Genomic DNA, 16458 nt, shown 5'->3' with positions numbered 1-16458 from the left:
CATTGTTTCAAGTCCTGAAATAGTCACAAGAAATTAATAGCTATCGTTATAGTTGCACAAGGCATATTGAGAAAAGTGGGTTAACCAAAAATAGTAAACTCCAGCACTTCATAAACACTTCATTACAAAATAATGCAATAAACTATACAAACTGAAGATATCTAACACTGTAAGAGTATCTGAGGGTGGATTTCCCCCCCCTATTTAACACTCAGAGCCTGTTCCCTTGATAATTCATTTTCATCCGTTGAGTTGATGAAGCATTATTTGTTCAAGCTATTATTAGTTCACGCTTTCAGTTTCATCACTAACTCCAAAGCTATTTCACGATAATCTCTGGGATGACATTGAGACGATATTACACAGTGTGTTCCACACTTGCACATTGCCAAAGCCTCTACAGCGGGCTGTACCAATGCATTACAGTGCATCTAATATAGCCTGCACAGCATGGGTATCACTGAAAGATTACATTCAGAGACATGTGGCTCATTAAACTATAATGTCATATGTATTTGGAGAATTCTTTGAAGTGAAACTGTCCACCTTTGATATTGTCTTCACCTCCTACAGCAGAGGTTTGTGGGAGAACACTAATGGTCCGTTACTTTGATTTAAATCTGTATGACAGAAGCACCGTTCCTGTTATTACCTTATGCAGTGGAATTGTCCTCTGTCTACTACAACTGTATCATTTCTATCAATCATGATAGAGGGAAGTGTCAAGAGAAGCAAGAGGATATGAGAGAGAAGGATCAGGTTGAAATCCTGGGAGGACAAAGTCATGTTTATTGGTTTTAAGCGTATTTCTTTACCTCATTACATGTCAAACATTATCTGCAGTGAAAAACAGCTTCTTTTATGAATACAGTCTTTCGAGTGAGTGTTTTTTTCTGCACTTCAGGCATTAATAATGCACAGTCTCTTGATTTTCATTAAAGAGGGGGTATGTTCATTTGCCCTGCCTCTGCATTTATCAGACAAAGAGTGATAGCGGTGTGCCCAATTACAGTTTTAAAATAGCCCTTAATTAAAATCAGCACAATTCAATTAAGATGAGCTCAAGATTCATGTATGTTAATTACAAAATTAAACGGTAGGTAAGCATTGTATACTCAAAAAAGAGAGCCTCAAGTGCTGTTCAGTTATCACAGCCTGTACTTTGATTGTTACTAGCAGCATTAAATGTCATGATAACACATACACAATATGAGAATAGTCAATGTGCAAATATGACATTATCACATTTTGGAGCACAGGACAAGTCACAACGAAAGAATCGCCAGTGTTATCATTAGGTAAATATTCCTTTTATGAGTTTGACATTTTTCCAATAATTATAACTTATCTCCAAATGACCCAATACATAAGTGTAATTACAGTGCTCCACCATAACACCTTTGACTGTGTCTGCCAAGATGCAGCCATCACAGTACAGTTAGTCCTATTTTTTTCATGAACGTCAGCTATGTAGTTTGCTAGTTCACTAATTCACTGCTACATAAATGTCACATTTTGCACCAAGGCGATATGTGTAAATATTCCCAAATGGCATTGCCATTTTTTGTAAGATTTTCAATGACGATGAGTTTTCTATGCATAAGCAATGAATGTTACGCATAAAAAGAACCATAAAAAGTGACTCATGCTGTTATGAAAGGCATGATCAGGTGTTATGAAAATGCCACACCCATAAGGTCATGCAAAAGTGGCACATTAACTGTTAACTAATTACTGTCCAACAGCTGGCACTGTAAATGAATAGTCAGTGGTCATAGTCATAGCAATGTAATTTAATAAGCAGATGGCTGATGCATTTATTGAACAAAGGTTTATGTTTGTGACCCAAAGGTTTCAGGCCTTTCTGTGTCAAGTTTGAATGTTGGTGAATTGGAAAGTTGTCACTTGAAAAAGTATAAAAAGTATGTTACCAAAACTTAACTTTTACTGTGTATATACAATCAAACTCTCATACCTGTCTCTCCTTTTCTGAGTATATTACAGATAGACAGGCAAACTGAAATTTCACCAGCCCCAGGGTCTTCTTTCCATATTTGTATTATATTTGCCCAAATATACACCAGCAGCATTTTCAGCCCCTGTTTCACAATCAATAAAAAGTCCCAGAGAAATTAATTAATAAGGTCAAAGCTTAGGTTTTTTCGAGTTCAGCCTTACCTGACCAGAATTAAGTGGCTAAGATGAGTCAGAGCGCTGTGTTTGCTCCGTAGATGGGGGAGCTGTGGGCAAACATTTAGGTATTTGTGTGGCTGAAGGAGAGGACAGTTCAACACATCCTCATAATTAAAAGACCACAAAGGTCAAAAGGTAGCTGCACTCCAGAACAACCCATAGAAGCTCTTTCAGAGCAACTTATTGGAGCATAATATGCTGTTTTTCGAAACCATTACAAAACCACAAAAACCACTTGGTCAGGGTTATGGAAAGATCAAGAGCTGATTCAAAGAGATCAAGGTGCAGTGTTTGGAATTTGGTGGCTTCTAGTGGAACAGACACGGCAGAAATTGAATATAATATTCATAAGTATGTGAACAATCATCTGAAAATGAGAATTGATTTGTTTTTGGCCCTTAATATTTACATAGGAAGTGTGATATCTTCCACAGAGCTTGCCACGTTTCTACAGTAGCCCAGAATGGACAAACCACTGTAGGTTATCCTACATGAAGGAGACGGTGGGGGATGAGGTAGGGGCCTATACAGTGGGTTGCAATCTGCAAGCTCACCACTGGATGCTACTAAATCCTACACACTGCACCTTTAAAATGGTCACCTGAAATATGGTTTCTAATTCCTTAACATTATGCAACCTTTATTGTCATGGTAACAGTAAACAAATTAAAATGTCCCGACTTACAGTTGGTAACATGAAACTTTCAGTGGAAGATGGGATGTGAACAGTTTCTCCTGCACCAACTGTGTTGCCATCCGCCCAGCCCACTTCTGTCGTAGCAAAAGTGAACTTAGCTGCAGTAGGCCGCTGTTCACTTTCCATTTCCATCTGTGAGTGTCATGTTTTCAGCATCTAAGTCCACTTTTTGCCATCTAACTATCTAGCCATCCACCCAACCTGGCACCCCCTAATGATGCAAATTCTCACCTCATATTGATGTCATCTGAACTACATCATTACTATGGCAATGCATTTTAAACCTATACTGTCAGTTTCTTGAGAAGATGGGCTTGGAGTATTTGTTTGGTGTTGGGGCATTTAGAGGAGTCTCTATCTAGATCTGTTTTTAGTTGATTAAACAGTCATAACATCTTAAAATAAAATGTTTTCATTTCATTTCATTCTTTTCATGCACTGATATAGTCATGAAAGATTAGTAATAAAGGCTTGATAAAAGGACTTGTTAAGATGAATGTTGTTTTGATGTCTGTCAACAGATCAAACAAAAAAGTGTTAGGTAAATTCTAACTTGACATTTACAATGCATGCTCCTTTGTAGCCTTATTATTGTAAATGGCATGTAAATGGCAAAAATGCAGGGTTACTGTCGATAACAAACATATGCTTCTGCTAGAGTGCCAGCTATGTGCTCATTGCTGGTTTCTCATCAGCATGTTCCTCAGGTATTTCTGTAATATCTAAATCAGAGCAGCTCACATCGTGCCATGCCTCCACCATGGTACAGAGAGGACACTCAGTGACCTTCTCACTGTGTTCACTATCATAATGTGATCTGAAAAGGTCACAGAGAGAACTACACTCATACTAATGTTATTTGTTAGCTTAGTTTAGTAGGATTGGAGTTGTAGTTACACATGGCGCTAAAATGATATTCAGTTAATCTTTAAAGACAAAAGATAATTTTTAAGTAGTCTGATAAATTCAACATTTATAATCAGTAGCGTGCGGTGGTGTTTCAGTCAGGGCCAGCACCAAAATCCAACTCCCCCGCCCCAAAAGAAAGTATTGTATGCCGATACAGCCAACAGAGCAGCCGCACACATATAGGCCTATGTCCTACAGTACATACACATTGTGAATCCAATATAAGGCCACTATTCTGCAACAGTACTTAATCGACACCAACATGACAGCTGATCAACATCCGCAACGCATCAACTGTGCAGCATCGCCATCAGATCATCTTCCCTTAGGTCACTGCCCACTTTACAATGCACGTACCATGTGACACAACATCAAAAACAGCACATACTGCTCTGCATCCTTAGAGGAAACTTCTAAATCACTTCAAAAATAAAATCAATTTCTATAACAGACACAAACGCTCCAAAAACGGTTCTAAATTTACTTCACAAAGAGAGAGAGAGAGAGAGAGAGAGAGAGAGAGAGAGAGAGAGAGAGAGAGAGAGAGAGAGAGAGAGAGAGATTAGCCCAACAGCCGCGCCAATCTGGTCCAGAGAAAGTTTTTTAAAAAACTAGCACTCACCGATTACTTGTAGATGAAATCCATCCTGCGATCCTACATGATGAGAAAGGCACCCGAAGCAGGTCTGCAATCATATCTTTATCTACCGATCTTGCTGTTAAATTAACCGCCATCACCTTTCCAGAATAACAGACAGTGCGTCATCACGCACCTGCCCATGGGCCAATCAGTCAAGCTCATTTGAATGACGACGCCCAGGCCAGCACTAGAAACTCTGCTTGATTTAGGGCAAAAAAAAAAAAAAAGCTTGATTTAGGGCGTTCTGTAAATAACACATCAACATTTGATTGGCTGATGATACGGTCACTCAACGTTACGCACCCAATAGCAGCGTCCAGCTCGATCAGAGGCTAGCAATGCAACTACTGCTGGCCCCAGCAGAGGAAAGGAGCTGTGATGCGTTTATAGGACATAGGAGATTTGAGCTCCACAACATATAACCATTCGTTTTCTGGATAAAGTTGCATACTGAACAAGTAATTGACTCCAGATACATTTCAGAATGACCTTTTAATTATGGAAAAAAACAGTAAAAAAAAAAAAAAAACATTTTTGACAGGGCTAGCAGTGCTAGCCTTGCTGCCCCTGACTGCACACCACTAGTTATAATCCATAAACAGGTACAATTTTATGGCAGCAGTCATTTTATATATAATTCTTTTTAAAATAAGTTCTTGAACATAATCATCTTGTGCATGAATGTTTCACCTGAATCCTGTAGGTAGGCATTAACTGAACAAGCACAGATTTGACATCATTTGAATGCAGATTTACATGTCTGTGTTTATGTCAATAAACCACATTAATGCACCCTCATGTTGAGGATCAGATGCTATTGGTTTGAGATTGTATTTGATGAAGCATTTGACAGATTTACTTTGGGGTGAAGGTTTATTGATGAGTCAATAATCGTGTTGGTGTGCATAAATGCCTGGTCTTACTCCTCATGGCCAAGTTTTCCATATTCATTACACCACGGGGCTCTGTATAGGCATGTATGAGGTCTTTCACTGCAAAACATGTCTTTTGATATCACTGCACCCTTCAGAGAAAACATTTCTATAGGGTTTTGTTAAATGTGCTTTTATCACAGCAGTGAGAACATTATAGAAATATGTAGAAAGAGGAGAATCGCTAGCTTCACAGTAGTTTGTAACAATAGTTATTAGATCTGCTACATTAAATAGAACATAACATTTCTCCTCAAAGGAGAAAACTGGTGTCTTGTTGCTATTAAGATAAGACACATTTTCAAACTGAGAGTGATATATTTAGACTGCATATTTAAAACAGTGACACAGTGCTACTGATGCTATGCTGAAATTAGCTTTTCATTTGCAATCAAACATTTAAGAAGTGTAAGTAAATTTTGATTCCAGCCACCTTCTTAGTGTGGTCTCACCTCTGTGTTCACAATGCATTCTGTAAAATATGGAGACTGTAAAAGAAGGAAATGCACCTTCTGAGAATGTGACTCCTGCTAGTAAAACAGCTGTTAGTCATTTGTCTTTGTATGGTCAATGAACCAGTATTGAATGCAGCTGCTCGAGAGGATTTCACCTAATACACACATCTGCTTTGGAGTTGGTCCCGCACTTTGTAAGCCAGCATACACCGTGGAGGAGTTTGACATATTTGAAAACTTTTGAGAGGATGCCATCATGCAGATTTAAAGCAGAAATGTTACTTGTTAAACAGTAAAAAAGAAATAAAGCCTATTTCCATTTTTACATACACCTCATACAGAAAATAGATACTTTTGTGAACTGTATTCCACAGCACTGAGCACATATGAAGCAAGTCTTCCCAACATGTAATTTTGTTGTCGGAAACTATAATTATTGATATTTCTGGAGGATGGACTGTCTGGTTATTTGGAAAGCCTAGAATTATTTTTTTCAGGGGAAAGCTAATCGAACATAGACCAGATGAGAAAAAAATCTTGGCTGGTCTGAATGAATTTTTTGGCCCCAGAAATACAATCAGTACATGCAGACACACTGTATCTCCTGGGAAAAAGATGCTAATGGAACCTTAATCTGCATATATTAGCATATCACAAAAACGAACAAGGACATAAAGAGGCTCTATGTCTTCATAACGTCATTGCTTTAACAGTGATTGAATAAATGTGAGTGAGCATAAATGAAATTAGGAGAAAAATATTGTATCTACTGTAACTGAATCATCTAATTATTTGGACAAAAAAATTGTGTCATGCTCATCTGTCCTTTGTATTTTGCTGAAGAATTCTGATGCATCATTTTTTGTTAGTATTGTATGCCATTTCAGATATATGAAGGAGCTGTAATGAAAAATGTACTTGCAAAGAAAGAAAGAATTTGGTCAAGTCGCTAATTTAGAGGTATATAAGATTTTGTTTAAATAAATGATATATGTATCTTAAGCATTGAAATGGGAATTTGAAGGTGTCTGGGTTACATATAACCACACCATTTATAAGCAGGTCCTAGCTACATGCTGGAATATACAGCCTTTGAAGTTACATTATACTTAAATATACGTCTTTAAAAAAACAATTTAAAGTAGGCAGCTGGATGTCTTTTGACCTGCAATAATCTTATTGATACTTTATGTATCAATAACTCTACAGTCTGCCCTAATCAAGTAACCTGCAATTGGAGTCAAATATTTACTCAACAAGGTGAAGAGAGCAAAGTCAAAGCATGTTCTTTATCACTGGACTGAAGGTATACTATCTCTGCAATATGTTCTACTGCTGCAATGACCTGATTCCACCTCAAGGACCAGTCAATTTTGTTTTATCTTATAATCTTATCCCAAGCTACTGTACAGTATCACATTGAGAGATGACCTAACTTACAAACAAGATCACAAAAGAAGCTAAAGCACCACTCGATATCCTGAGAGTTGATGTCTTCCATAGTCAGAATCCTATAAATTATTTGAGATCTATCCTACTTTCATCTTTTATCGCTCTTTTAAAGTGTGCAGAAATGTGTACGTTTCAAACGAGACAAAACAAAATGTCACGAACAGGAGTTCACCCTCTCTCTCTCTCATTTTCTCTCTGTCTTTCCATGAGCAAACATCAAACGTTGCCAGCAACCAGACACAAGATAAACAGTTCATTAAAAATGGGGGCATGCCATCGTTCTCAGAGTTGCACCGCTCAACCTGCACCACGATGTAGAAGAAATAACAAGACAAACAAACAAAGCAGTCTCAACCAAGGCTACACCTGGGCAGAAGAATTTCTTGGACATTAGCCAAATCATTACAACTGACAAGAAATGATGAAAGCCAGAAAAACGGGGGGAAAAAGAGCTCCATCAGAAAACAAAAGAGGAGCATGAAAGGAGCATAATGTATATGATTACCATATTCAGATGTTTCAGCAGCTTGATATACTATACATTTCATACATATAAACTGTTATGGTTATTTAATGTCTGCCTAAAATTGTGATCCACAAACATCAGATGTTTGTGCTCCAGTTCCATTTTCTTACTCTTTAAAAAAAAAAAAAAGTTTTATCTCTGTAGAGTTACATTTTGTTTATTGTTTTGTCAGGGGAAGAAAGAAAACTCAGGGCCATTTAGCTGACAAGAACACCCCAGGTATTTCGATACTTTGTTTGTTCAGGTTTACGCCGAAGTCAACCCAATTACAGAGCTGGGGGAGCAGAGCAAACAACCGTCTGGACGCCGTGATCTTTAGTGACAGAGTGTACAACATTAAGTCTCTAATGTCGGTCAACTCACAGAGGCCGAGGCACAGGGTTTTTACTGCTCCTGCAGGGGAAAGTATTTGTGAACCAAGGTGATTAACTTCACCTTTGTTTGGCTTGGTGTGGTTAACTGAATTTTCTTTGACATGTGTGATTTGCTTCTTTGGATGTTTCACTGTTCATTTGTGTGTTTGGGTGTGAGATGTGGGCCAATATGAAATGTAGTTGGACTCGTCTTCTTATGGGAGCTGCCCCATCTACAGTATTGTACTTATACTTGCATGTGTCTTGCATTGTCGTGGGTGCAGTATGACCTCCACAAAGCTCTTGAAAGGACTTCTTATTAATGGTCAGACTTGACAGATTAGGGTTAAAATTCATATAAATAAGTTAAGGGATTGACTTATATGTAACCAGAAGAATGTGACTGCAGATACAAGTAACTCAAGTGTTTCACAGGATTTCTGCACTGAGCCTTGGAGACTTGGGTTAGAGGCTTGAAGTAAAAGCCCTGTTCCACCACATTGAGTGAATTCAGGTGTTGCAGGCATTTGACAACTCCCTGCTCAGTATTTTGAATATGTTGGGCAATAACTGGAATACCTTGGGCAATTACAAATGGGAGGAAACAAATCCCACCTGGCCCAACACACCCAAGGGTCCTGGGAGAAGAGGGAAAAGTATCTGGGCTACATTGCTGAGCTCGCTCCTAACGTGACTTGAACATTGATGAGCAAGAATTGAGGGACAAATGGGTTTTTTGCCAATCTTTTTATTCTTGGCAAGATTTTTTGAAATCTTAGAAAGCATTTATACTATCACATCAAACTAAAAATAAATAAGTAAAACCTGATGAAATTAATTTAGGGTTAATAGCTCTCTAAGAGACCACTTACAGTATTAAGGTTTGGACCGTTTTTTGAGATATCTCAATAAAATAACACAGAATAAAGAACTAAATTTGATGATATATGACAGCAACTAGCCATTATTAAATAATATATCAAATGTAGATATTAGGAACCTAATATTTTATTCTAAGTGAACATACTTGTTGGCATGCATGAACTCTAAGTTCATGCATGCCAACAAGTATGTTTATTGTTGTCAGCACACAGCCTCAAGGTTTGTTTAACATCAAATGAGGGTGCAGCAGTGTCATTGTAGTTTTGTTTTACCAAGGATTGAAGAAGGCCAAACCTTGCTATGTGGGAATGACAAGACGAAAATAGATGTCCCCTAGATTTTTCCTGAAGATAGACTGATATCAGCATGTCTGGCGACTTTCACCCCCCCACCTTTCCCTACAGCAATTATGAGGGAAGAAATCTGTGACAGGTAATGGGATTTTCTCTGCTTTTAAAGATTATTATGCTTCTCAAGAGATGTGCAGGTGGTATAATACAACTTCCTTCTCCTTCATTTGATGCGTACATCATTTGTATCTTTAGATCAGATCATGCCCTCAGTATGATTCAAATACAGAGAGGCTTCACATCGCACTTCCATCCTAACAACCTCGAACATTTGCGCCTAACAGTAGCCAAGGAGGAATTTACTTTTACAGGATGTCATGAGTCATAAGCCCAGACATTTAATAGAGACATAATTGCAGCACACTCCATAACTGAACTGCTCTAGGCCTTGTTGGCAGCCAGTTTTTATGATTTTCATGAAGTAACATCAATTTTGAGGTGAGAATGTTACTCACGTTCCCACTTTGCATGAAGACAAGCAAGATTCACAAAAGCAGTGTGCTATCATGCTGTGTGCAGCAGCAGACTTTTCTGCATCAAATTACCACACACAGGCTATGCATATCTAACCCTCAGCAAAGGTGTTATGCAACAATCTAGTTTCTCACGTCTGCCGCTACATAAAGCCAGTACGTGATTATAAAAGAAATTATAATTAAAGAACATCTATGTGTTCTTGTGTGTAACAGGAAATGCAGAGGGTGTCATGTAAACAAGCTCAGTACAGCCCACTCCACACTTCATCTTGTATTGTTGGAAGTATTTGGATGGAATTTGGTTCACTGAGCCACTGGACACCAACCACTCCCGCACAGCACTGGAATAGAGCAGAGAAACAAAACAAACAGACAAGTAAATAAATAACAAGTCATTGTTTTATCTGTGAGCAATTGGGTGAGTTATCTGGCAGCGCACAGTTGCTTTGGACTGCATCCTTATAAAAAAGAAACATCGCCAATTGTTTGAAATTGTCTTTGACATCTCATTGTCTTGATGTCTGAATGTCAAGGAAATATGAGCAATCGCAAAGGTGTAAACAAATTAAAATGAATAATCAAATTATAAAGGGTGTGTCCACTTTTATCCTACACTGTTAGTTTATTGTCAGAGGGCTTACGCCAAACTGATGGAAAAAAATCATTCTTTCTATTGTCAGACTTCACATATATCCTTTTCTATGTTTTAACTTTTTTAATATATATATTTTGCCTTTTTTATAGGATAGTGGATAGTGAAGAGGAAGACATGAAACAAGGGGAGATAGGATAGGATAGGAAAGATCAGATGGGTATGCAAATAATGGTAATTTCCCCCAAATCTTAGGTAGTGTTTCACTCCCAGATAACAGTCACCTGCCACATCCATCATGAAGCTGAGTTTGACTGTTGGGTAATGTGAGCTCTGTAAAAAAAAATGTTGAAGAAGCACAAAGCATGTGATTTACCAGCTGATCTTCATTCTGACCTTCACCTGGTCAAATGCTTTGGGATAGTGACCGATTGGCAGTGACAAATGGCAGAAATTGACAGGATGAGGGGGTCATCAATAAGAGTTGACCTCAGCAGGAAGCCACAGTCACCTTTGTTTGGAGGTGTACAAAACACAGAGACTTAATGGTGTTAGGGTGAACACTGAATAATTCAGGGTCCAAAAATTGGACAGAGGTCGTGGAACATTTCTGGGATAATAGATATCAATGTGTTAAAGCTTCTGTTTAGCTGTTGTCAGGGGGTCCAACATTTCTTGCTGTGGCTCTGACGAAGCATGACCAACTATGAGGAGAGGAACCTGAGGAAGTTGCTTGGGTAAAACACACCAGAGATAATCAGTTCACCCAAGCAAGACTGTGACTAGGATAAACAGCATAAAGATGGATTGATGGACAGATGGGTTTGCCAAAGAGACTCAACAGATAACACCAGGTAAAAATTGCATTTATTTTTTAAATTTCCCTTTACTGTGAACTAAAACCTTCATAATATGGTTAAAGCTATTTTATTAGATCATTTACAATTTAAGGCACAAATATAACTATATATATAATAATGTTTTAAAAGAGAAAGATTAAACTTTTTAATAATGTCTCTGCATCCTGAACAACAACATCAGATTCTATCACTAGCTCTTACTATTGATTCCAAACAACAGATTAAATTTATTATAGTGACATTTTCATTTGGCTTTCCTTTACCCTTTTAATCAGAATCAGATTTATTATGTTAACACACAAGTAATTTGGTTACGGCTGTTTGTGTCTCAATATACAGACAATGTACATACTGTTTACAGAAAATACACAATATACAAGCAATATACGGATTATATAAAAGACCAACAATATACACGATCGCCGATACATTTTGTTTTCAGACACATTCCTCTTTTTATTTTCTATTTATACACATCAGTAATCACCTTTGACCACGTGCAATGAGATTGATCAATACCATTTTGAGAATACACTTTATCTATCAAGAATAAATCACATTGTCACAATCATTTCATGAGAATAAGTAAAAACGATTTTATTCCAACTTTATGGGCAACAGTGTACGTAAAGTGCAAGTGTGTGAGGTATTACAAACAACAATAGAGTGCATCAAGGATGGGAATGAAATTGTGATATGTTATCAGTGCAAGTTTGCCAATTCAACCATCTTTCTTTGAATCATAACAGGAGTGACTGAACCTATAAAGATCTTATATCTGAGTGCAGAATGGCTTTTAGACTGATATTCATTAATGTAATTTGCATTAGAGAGTTGTGTCTGTCAATATGGGTAGCATCTGTTGGTGATGAAACATTTGAGGCAGTATTGTCTTTAATCTAGCCAAGACTTTTGTCAGCTGCACAGCTTGCGATTGTTATCACACTGACAAAAACACACAGATGTAAGTAAGCATACCCACAACACCCCGAGGAGGAAAACAGTGCATCATAGCTGCTGAAAATGAATACAGCCTTAAATGGAAAGCAGTGAGACATGAAATGCATATGGAAAGAACTTTACTGTGCCGTTAGCAAATTGTCTTTTTGGCTAATCTCATACTGATAGACCAAAAAGGGTAAGGGTTAGAGTCAGACAGGGACATATTATTATATTAATTACATTAATGTGTACTGATACTAAAAGTTAGAACTCACTGAGGCCTTGCAATACAAGATGTTGTACATTCAGGGTGTACTGTGAAGTCTCTGCATTCACCTTATTTGCATTCCTTAAAGAACTTGCATTAGGAGGTCTTTGAAAGATGGCAAGCAGCCTACAGCATACTTTATATTTGAAGTTAAGTATCACATTGACAAAAGATCTGCCTAAAGACTTTGATTGAGTTATCACAATGTTGACCAATGTGCAATGGTACCTTATATATCAAAGACTAATCTGTAAGCAAATGCACAATATACTGCAGATATTTTGAATAATTCCCGACTGATTGTATTTAGCCAAGCATAAACATGTTGTAATTAGGAATTTTTTTCTTAAAAAAGCAATTCATTACACAGAGTGTTAATACCATGCCTCAGTAGCCTAGCTATGACTTTCATAAAATAATGTTAAAATGTTTCATTGACATGAGGTGAGAGATGAAATGTTGCATGTTACTAAGTGAGGCTAAGGGCTGCATCTGGCACTGTGCTTACACCCAGAGGTGTTAACAAGACAAGAAGACTAGCTGTGAAAGGTCAGTGAGAGGGCAAGTGTGGATGGGTACTCAATTCCCAGTGTAGCACAATGCAGGACACAACTCCAAAATGTGTAAGTGGAGTTAATTGTCGTCCTTCTTGTATTTTTCTGTGGTCCTTTTCTGGCATGCAAAATGCATACCTGTGCAAGACATTCTTTCATTTGTGTCTGTTCCCTCTCTCTCTCTCTCTCTCTCTCTCTCTCTCTCTCTCTCTCTCTCTCTCTCTCTCTCTCTCTCTCTCTCTCTCTCTCTCTCTCTCTCTGTCTCTCTCTGTCTCTCTCTCTCACTCTCTGTCTCTCTCTCTCTCTCTCTCTTTGTCTCTCTCTCTCTCTCTCTCTCTCTCTCTCTCTCTCTCTCTCTCTCTGTCTCTTTTCCTTTTTTTGTTGTCGTTGTTGTTGTTGTTGTTGCATTTCAAGACATCACATACGATGCCAGTGAAAATCTGCTGCATATTATCTAGTTTACCTAGATATCTGGCTCTTGTTATTCAGGCCTGGACCAACACAGATCTTTTTAATCGCTTTGACAAACATTGCATCTCCAATGTGCTATAAATCAAAGCAGGATACAGTTGTGGCTCCATCAGTAGGGTCTAATCTGAATGTATCAGCTGGTGTCAGCCCAGGGACATAAAATCCATATGCTTTCTGTGTGTGTGCTTTTCTGTACTGCAGGTTGCTTTATATTGTTTTGCCTGCAAAGGGGGTTTACATAGGATATTGTTGACCAACCTGTCAACTAAGCCAGCTGGTGGGAGGTAAGAAAAAGCACCTGGCAGACAATAGTAGCTTCAAAGTAGAGCGCATATTACAATGAATATGTACACCCAACATATAATATGCTTACTGAGGTAAACATCTAAACAGTAAGTGAGTGAGCGAGTGGGAATCCATTTAGACAAAAGCTGAAAAAGACTGAGAGATTAAAAATCATAGTTCACAAGCATCCGTTCCCCTCCAATTTACCAAATTCAGGACAGACTGATTTAATGGAAAGACATCTGAAGAACCACTCAGTGCTTGCCACACAAGGCTGCAATTTCATACATAATCTCATACATCAGATGGAAGTGCCTTTTTGTCTTGATGGGAGTGGTGGACATTGGCTTTTCAATGGAACATTACTGCCATCTAGTGTATTTGTTGAGCAACTACCTGTATGCGTAAGGTCAACACTGATAGACATAAAGTATTTGCAGTCCTCCTACCATTTGATATTTTTTTACATTCTTGATTGAAAACTGGGGAGAGGAGTTTGGTTCAAGAAATTGTGAAAACAAACTGAAAATTGCTTTCTACAACAACAAGTCGACCCCAATTAATTCTATCTGAACTGCAAAGTGTTTCACAACTGAAGACTGCTGGGCTGATCTCAATGTGTGCATGTGTTGCTATATATGAAGGACTTAGCTAAGAAGGAAAAAAAGAGTCAATTAAAAATCTTAGGCAGGCGGGTTATTGAAAAGAATGGAAATGTGACTAGATAGTAAGTTGGGGATTTTTCTGGACAACACATAAATAGCTGTATACTACAAGAAAATTATTTGTCTGTGTCACTGGAAACAACTTAGATCCTCACTTTTGAAAATCCACCGGGCAGATATATACGTAAGTCATAATTGCCACATCATGGTGAGGTTTGCATCCATGTTGGAAGGAAAATGGATGAACCTACAGCCACCAGCAGGGGGATATTATATTGTAGGGTGTTGGTATGGAAATCTCCAGATAGAAAGAAGGTTGCACTGTGGGAGATTTCACTTTTAAATCCCTTGTCACTGTAAAATAACTTTAGGAAATGAATTAACCCTTAATTTTTAGCACCATGTCACACTTCCACCCTTTGTGCTCATAATGTGTTTGTGGAAAACTTGAGAAGTTAATTAAACATTGAGATATTTAACATTTACATGGACTTTTTCTGATCTTACCATGCTTTGAAGTGCATGTGTAGCACAGGGTATTTACCAGCCTGCTGACTCTCCCTGAAGAAAAAAATTTAATCAAGCAGCATTGCATTTTGTATTCTATACTGTATGCTAAACTCATAAAACATTTATTTTTTACTCCATAGCTTCCTCCACACAAAATTGTCTACAATCATTTAAAAAATATATGAATCCTGAAATCTCAGCTAATGAATCAACTTTATTGTGAGAAAATAAAACACCACATGAGTAACTGTTGATGTGCTTTGCAATCAGCATTGTATTTTACAGTATATAGTCTTCCCAACTAACTACTTAGTGTACATGATCTAGTGTACTTCATATATTACATATTAAAATACACACTGTGATGAGAAAATGTAGTAAGTACAACAGGACTTCAGTAAATACCCCTTAATATTTTGTCGAGGGCACCCTCAACTCTGTCATAGTTTATTATAGGTCAATTGCATTGGATTGTATTCTAAAGGACAGGAGTTTCTATTTTATTTACTTATTTATTCACATATTGACCCGTGGTAGATGAAGTATGTATTACTTAAGCAAAAATAGCAATACTACACACAAAAAACACACACATACACATTAAAGTACTGCTTTGAAAAGTATAAAAGTATTAGAAACAAAATGTAATTTAAAGTACTTACGCAGAACAGTCATTAGTGTTATATTACATGACTGGGACATTATTACTGACGCAAATAAGTATAATATGTTAGCAGAACTACTAAAATGTAGTTTGTAATTTTTACTACTTTATGGAAAAGAATAGAATAGAATAGAATAGAATAGAATAAACATTATCCTTAACAATTATATTTTACCTACAGATTATATGTTTTGTATGTAAAACCAAATAATTATGGCTGTGAATTGAATGTAGAAGTGCAGTATTTCAGGCTGAAATGTAGTGGAGTAAAAGTACAAAGTATCTGGAGTCAGTATAGCATAAAATGAAAAATACAGTTTTCGCTTTGTACCCTTTCATACTTGTCTTACACCTCCCCATCCAGGATAGGTCACAAAGTCAAAAACAAGCAGTGTTTTGTCACAGTAATAAAGACCAGCTTTATTTTGTCTTACAGTAAGATAGATTAAAGGATTTTCCAAAAAAAAAAAAAGATACAAGTGGTAAATCTGCCAGCTGAAAATCCCTTCTTAGCTGTAAAATACTGTAAAACAATCACAACATCACACTTTGCCATAATCATTTCAGCAAAATGAATTTACCCCTCTCACAGAAGTGATATTATCATGAACCAAAAAGTGCCTTATTTAGAGATTGTAGCAGCATTTTTTTCCTTTTTCCTTTTTTTGTCAAATGTGACAAACAGATATATATCATTTACTAGTATTAACTGATGTTAAATGGACTACAGCAACAATTATATCTGCAGCTCGTATGTTTGTGTCTTTCTTTTTTCCTTTTTT

Source organism: Scomber scombrus, chromosome 5, assembly GCF_963691925.1.
Source record: "Scomber scombrus chromosome 5, fScoSco1.1, whole genome shotgun sequence".
Lineage (NCBI taxonomy): Eukaryota > Metazoa > Chordata > Actinopteri > Scombriformes > Scombridae > Scomber > Scomber scombrus.
The sequence above is the reverse complement of the archived record's forward strand: the minus strand, read 5'-3'. Positions refer to the sequence as shown.